The sequence below is a fragment of the Electrophorus electricus genome, chromosome 26, assembly GCF_041902795.1.
Source record: "Electrophorus electricus isolate QZ-2024a chromosome 26, ASM4190279v1, whole genome shotgun sequence".
In the NCBI taxonomy this organism is placed as follows: domain Eukaryota; kingdom Metazoa; phylum Chordata; class Actinopteri; order Gymnotiformes; family Gymnotidae; genus Electrophorus; species Electrophorus electricus.
The window spans coordinates 1,802,501-1,810,000 of NC_137522.1; positions in this window are offsets into that span (position 1 = coordinate 1,802,501).

Consider the following 7,500-nt stretch of genomic DNA (forward strand, 5'->3'; position numbering starts at 1 on the left):
AAAGAGCACGTCAGTTCTAGTTCACCTCTCATGTCTTTGTGCCGCCAACGTCACACCACCATCCTCTGACTTCCTTCTTTTGGGATTTCTCATGGTTTTTTTTTGCCTAAAAACTCAAAAGAGTGATTCAGATAGCCTTCTATTAAAACTTTAGAAAAGAGTTGTTAATAATCCTTAAAAACAGAGACATTTTGGAACTATTTGTTTCAAATATTATATATTATTCAAACTCTGATTACATTTTTCCACTGTGTTAATTTACCATTGTCATCAGGCAAATGTAATTACATTTTAATGGGAGCATTTCCAGGTCAGTACTCTGATGAGAATTTTATTGCGATAAGTTTCTACACTTCCCACAAAGGGATGCCATCTAACCACACGCTTGTGAAAGTGCCTGGAACATTACATCTTCTCTGCTACTCTACTGACGCAGGTGTTGGTGGATAAGCATCTAAGCCCACTATGCAAACCAAACTGATCTGAGATCAAAGAGCACAGCACAATGAGCCCTCCTAGAACCACCTGTTATAATAATGACAAACACAGCAGAATTATGTAGATATAAATTGGTAATGGAACTGGTTAGTGAGCCAACAATCAAAAATGTATGAAATGTGTGGAATAAGTTTAGAGCTCTTTTAATAAAATTTTAATGTCAGCCACTCCCACGTCTTCAGAATCTGTTATCTCTATCTCTACACTTTTAATTAGTTGTGTTAGTTTTTTCAGTGGCCTTTATCTCCCTCTTTCTGTTTGTCAATCACTACCTATGCCAACATCGCAGGCTATCGTAACGCACATGAGGCTGCGTCCAGAAGGATGCTCGCTTTATTTAAACAGGCCAGTTTGAGTCTGACTGCCATCTTATCCATCCCGTGCCATGCACTGTGCTTTAGCGCCATTACTTGAGTAATGTTTTGGTTGAGTGAAGAAGCAAAACCCGACCCAATTTCTGTCCCTCCTTCGTTATCCAGGGCCCTGCCAGGGTGCGTGATGCCGCGGTTCTCAGCGGACTCCACCACATCCCCACCGCCACCAGGGTTAGGAAGCATCTGCACGGGTGTCTCTCCACCTACACCAACCGTGACCACAGAGCCCAGTCCCAACCATGTTGAAAAACTCCAGCTGTATATATTTGTGGCTTAGTTACATTGTTTTTCCTTTGAATAGTAAGAATGGGGTGGTGTTTTTTCACGTGCCAGGTGGTAGTGTCGAAGATCGTCAATTGTAATTAACTGACCTATTATGATGGAGCCTTTAGCACTTTTGGAGATCTGAGTTTTTATAGAAATCGAGCATAAACAGTTTTAATTTGGGTTTGTTCCTTCCCTGCGCCACAGAAATTGTTATTATTTAATAACCTTCATTATTTATCTCCAGCAGGGGGCAGATGGCTGTTTCATTATTTATCTCTGGTTTGGCTAAGAACTCAGTGACTGTCAAATGCAGTAGTCATCAAAGCACTGGACGCAGGAGAGTGTTGTGTCCAGATGCATCGTTGATCGAGTGTAAATGTAAATGCCTTTTGTTTTGTGATTGGTGCATATGAAAGGACCGCACTCAGCCAGAGCGCCTGGCAGGACAGCCTATGAAGATTGGAGAACATGAGGTCAATGTCCCAAAAGAGACAATGCGCAGCTGAAGGTCACTATGACCAACCCCCTAAACCCCTGCCGTGACCACAAAAAAGCACGACAGTCGGCGGACACTCTCCTGGTCTGGTCCGAGAGCACAGTGGAGACGTGGTGGAGAAGACGGAGCTGGAATCCAGCCCTGGTGGGGGTGTTTGACGGACAACTGACACATTACTTGCGGGCTGTAAAGAATGTCTGAGACATGCGGCAGCTTCGGAGTCATAAGTGAGACCTTTTCCAGATACAGTGGTTCGGTTCTGCTCCTGAGTTTAATGGCGGGAGGGGTGAGACCTTCAGGCTGCGACTCGGAGAGAGGATGACCTGAGGATAACGATGAAGAAATTACTGCCATTGTTTAAAGTTACGTGACAGCTGAAACACTGGTGTGGCTCACACGCTCCACGCATAGGGTGCATTTTGATTCCTACTCCAGCTGGGGGTTATTTTTGAAACAGTGACGTGGTTTTGGACTTTCGGGGAGCCACAGGGATCATAGTAATTCTCCAAACACACTTTTGTGTTTTTGAGGATGCGCTATTTGTGTAATTTTATCATCAATCACCCCCAGCTAAACATAGATGGCACACTGAAATTACTCTTGCTAGATCTAAATTACGCACTTACTGTTAGCCAATCAGCAGTCACGGTACCAAAAAGGAAATGCCCACTGCGGTTAAAATTTGGTCCAAATAACACTGAAAACAGTATAGCAAAATTAGCGCCTGCCAGTACAATATATAATAGACAAAATATTTCATTATGCCTATTTTTGAAATAATTAAGTTACAATAAGTGTAATGAAATCATTAGTTACAAATTTCTTTACAACATAAGATTAATAAGTGCCGAAGCAGAAAACAGGTGATGCTATAAGTACTAATAAAAAGAATATCTAATTATACTTAATAATAATTAACAAATACAGACAGAGGATATTGTGAATTATGGTGCATTAGTGACCGTATCCATTCAATTAGACCAATTCAGGGAAACGGTTGACAAAAAAGTAGAAGATCTAGAATATCAAGAGAAACCCAATAATAACCCACTTAGAAGCACAAATAGTCAAAGTATGAACTTCAACAGATATTCTATGATGTACCAAAGAGAGACACAAGGTGGCCGATTTAAGGCATGCTACACTGTAAAATTACATCCTCTACTGTAAAGTTACATGTTATAGTGTAAAGTTACATGCTCTACTGTAAAGTTACATGCTACACTGTAAATGTACATGTTATAGTGTAAAGTTACATGCTCTACTGTAAAGTTACATGCTATACTATAGTTATATGCTATAGTGTAAAGTTACATCCTCTACTGTAATGTTACATGCTATAGTGTATAGTGCTATAGCATAAAGTTACGTGCTCTACTGCAAAGTTACGCGCTATAGTGTAAAGTTGCATGCTATAGTGTAAAGCTGCAGCTCACTAAATGAGGAGTCACTACTCAGTATTAAATGCAAAGTACTGCTAAGCCGCGCTGATAGTGAAGGCAGCAAATATTTGCTTCGCACTGAGAGAGTGACCTGATAACGAGAGCTGTCTGAGGTCAGTGCTACAAAACCTCTCTTTGATATGTCGTCAGAGGGCTTGTATATTGAAATGCGTAGAGGCAAACATTTCTGCAGCTCTCTCCACGCCATCAGGGCCAGGCTGACTGTCACTGAGAGGTTTGACGTACGACTGAGTTCTGCACGTTCAGCTGCACTCGCTGGGGGTGCAGGAAGGCACAGGCTCCTGCCTGCTGCTGAGGACCTTCAGCTACCTCGGTCAGGTCTGCCTCAGTCAGGTCTGCTCTCTGCTTTAGTCAGGCTGACTTGAGCTCATGCAGGGCAGCAGTGGCTGATTTGGTTTAACACGTACCCGCATGCTCGCTTCACACAAAGCCTTGTGGTGCTTATTGTATCGCTTATCCACTTGTTTCTGCGTCACTGACGCCGAGCCGTCTGACCGGCTTATGAAGAAGCGCATTTGTTATGCTTCTTCTTTTTTTTTAGCTGTGCTTATAAAGTAGAATATTAAAAATGCCATGAGCTATTTTTGACCCCTAATCCTTTCTAAAACGAACAGACCCCATCTCATGCTGTAAAGCAAACTTAATGAATAGGTGTCTAACGTAGTCTGAAATGTTGCTCAGTCCAGACTGCAGATTGCGTTTCATCACTTGATGGGTTCAGTAGTCAGAGCCTGATGACTGTGGTAATCAAGGCTGGCCTACATACCAGTTTAATAAACATATTTCATTCTTTAGCTGCCCCCAAAACGTGCGAGGTCGTTCACTATCGGCTGTCTGTAATATCTGTTGTTTGCTGGTTTGATGACACTCCTGGGGAAATCTTTTTTTGTCATTAATGGTAATTCTTCCCATCTGTGGATGGAGACATGGTTCCAGCTGCGTTTTTCAGCATCACCTTCCCATGCTCCCTTGGATAGCAGTAACGGAACCAGCTGCGCAGTTGCTCCAGTTTAGGAATTGGAATGAAATATACAAATGCCAAAGTCTGATTGGCTATAACGTCCCTATACCACAGAGGCCTGACTGGTTACAATGCCCCTATTTCACAGTTGCCTGATTGGCTATAACGCCCCTATTCTACAATCACCTGATTGGTTATAACGTCCCTGTTCCACAGTCGCCTGATTGGCTATAACGTCCCTATTCCACAGTCACCTGATTGGCTATAACGCCCCTATTCTACAGTTGCCTGATTGGCTATAACATCCCTATACCACACTTGCCTGATTGGCTATAACATCCCTATTCCACAGTGGCCTGATTGGCTATGATTGTACCAGGCTGAGTTTATTTTTAAGACCACCGTTCATTTGCAATTTCATGGGTGGAGGTCGCTGGGAGCACATGTGCCCTTTTAGGACAGTCCACCCATACACAACACGTTCCTCAAAGGTTCATAGAAGTCTCACGGCCAGAGAGGCCCCAGGTGGTTGCCACCAGCACTGTGGGCCGTGAGCGCGCCTGGCCAATTCCAGAATGTTCTGCCTTGTTTCGCTCCATGTCCAGCCCACCCCCACCAAGCCACGTAACACAAGATGAACAAGCAAGCACGAGTGCTTGCGTTCTCTGCGAGAGAAAATGCTGGACATTGCTGAGAAGTCACGCTGAGGCAAATGCCACACGCAGTTTTCCGAGGTCCTGACCTCGGCACTAGAGTAGAGATACGACGTTTATTCACATGGTTTTCCTGATTTAACTCCAAACGTGGGCATCTCGTGAGCCGGCCTCGGGAAGGTCGGGTGAAAAAACCCTTTGACCTTTTGGGTTCCACTGGTATGTCCCAAGGTCAAACGCATCATCAGTGTGCTTTTATTTAAATAAGAATGGTGTGAACTTCAGAAGCAGCTGACTTCAAATGATGCCCATAGTAACAGTGTGACACACGTCTATGGGTCATGTTATAATAAATACATTTATAATTCATACTTTTACTTTTTAGTTATGCCAACACATTAAACATTTCAGGCAACACATTTTAAAGGCTACACTGTCCTGAGGTGATTTACCTAGCATTAGGATTATTAGTATTTACATTGTTGTTTATTCCCAAAGTTCTAAATGTAAGTGTGGTGCATTGTGCACTGTGTTGTGTTGTGTTGTTCTGTTGTGCTATGTTGTATTGTACTGTTGTGCTGTGTTGTTTTGTGCTGTTGTGCTGTACTGCTGTGCTGTATTGTGTTGTACTGTTGTGCTATATTGTGTTGTATTGCTGTGTTGTGCTGTGTTGTGTTGTGCTGTTGTGCTGTGTTGTATAGTATTGCTGTGTTGTGCTGTTATGCTGTGTTGTGTTGTGTTGTGTAGTATTGCTGTGTTGTGTTGTGCTGTTGTGCTGTGTTGTGTAGTATTGCTGTGTTGTGTTGTGCTGTTGTGCTGTGTAGTTTTTCTGTGCTGTGTTGTGTTGTGCTCTTGTGCTGTGCTGTGTAGCTTTTCTGTGTTGTGTTGTGTTGTGCTGTTGTGCTGTGTTGTGTAGTATTGCTGTGTTGTGTTGTTATGCTGTGTTGTGCTGTGTTGTGTAGTATTGCTGTGTTGTGTTGTGCTGTTGTGCTGTGTTGTGTAGTATTGCTGTGTTGTGCTGTTGTGCTGTGTTGTGTAGTATTGCTGTGTTGTGTTGTTATGCTGTGTTGTGCTGTGTTGTGTAGTATTGCTATGTTGTGTTGTGCTGTGTAGTTTTTCTGTGTTGTGTTGTGCTTTTGTGCTGTGTTGTGTAGTATTGCTGTGCTGTGTTGTGTTGTGCTGTTATGCTGTGTTGTGCTGTCTTGTGTTCTGCTGTGTGTTGTGTTGTATTGAGGGTATCTGGTTGGCACATTGTTGTTGAGTATATTCATACCTTGCCAGGCAGCAGCTGCAGGTGCCTCCAGCCCAGCATGTTGTTTTTCTTGAGCCTTAAGCCTGCAAACAAGCGCGGCTCTGCGGCCTGCTGCCCCTGCCTCGTTAAACACGTCCGTGTGGGTATGAAGAGCACGTGTCCTGAGTAGCAGCGGATTTAGAGGGTGAACGTGTCAGCAGCACGGACTCACCTCAGCTGTCATTTCAAATGCCACTTCCCATGAACACCGAGGGAGGGGCTCAACACTAACACAGAACACAAAAACACAATACACAACACTAACGCACAATACTAACTCACAACACAAAACACTAACACACTAACACAGAACACAAAAACACAATACACAACACTAACACACAATGCTAACTCACAACACTAACACACAATGCTAACATACAACACAAAACACTAACACACAACACTAACACACAATGCTAATACACAATGCTAACATGCAACACACAACACTAACACACAACACTAACACACAACGCTAACACACAATGCTAACACACAACACAAAACACTAACACACAACGCTAACACACAATACATGCACCTCTAAAAGAACAACCCTGCATGCTGCAGCACAACCTGCCTTCTGTTGCCCTGCACGCGGCTTGTGAGCGTGGCAGAAATGAGGCACGTGGCACAGCTGCCATCCAAACAGGTGGACTGAGCTGATCAGAAAGGCCCAAACCCAACTAGACTCAATTACACAAGTACTAGACGTGCAGTCCTGCATAAACAGCTACCATTAGGACCAGAGTTAAAGGACTCTGATATAACCCAGCAGGTTTTATGAGGGTTTGAACCAACACAGGAGCTTTAGCTGAGAACAGAGGCTGTTCCTTCTCTGTGTTCATGTGACGTTCATGAATCAGGGCGCAACAACAGATCTACTTTTCAGTGAGGATGCGATCGCCTCCTGTTTTCACAGCTCTAATTTTATGTGACTAAACTGCATCTCAGCGTGATTCATGACACTTTAGCACTAAATTTAGACAGTAGGGGCTCCTGCTGAAGGGTCAAAGGGCACAGCCAGGACAGGGCAAAGGTCAGGCTGGAAGCCTTGGAGATGACAAGAGGATCACTTAACACAGACATTCACACCCGGGAGACATGGATTCCTGGTCAGTATGTGCATTTTTAAGATTATTAGAATATTATATTAATATAACATTTTCAACAATATTGCAAAATCAAAAAGAAAACAGAAAATGTGTAAAATATTTGATGGAAGGCTGCTCGAGGGATCTTGAATTTTATACCAGCTCAATGAAGAAAATTCTGCTTCATGCCAATTTTTCAGCCGCCTTCAAAGACGCTACACATTTAATATGAAAATGGAAAGAGACTTAAAAGCAAAAGTTGAAATGAAGTGTAAAGGCTTAAATGTCTTAAGGCTAAAAATTCCATGTGTATGGATGTATTAAGCAAATGCACACGCACACGCACGCACACATGCATGCACACACACATACACACTCTCTCTCTCTCACACACACACAC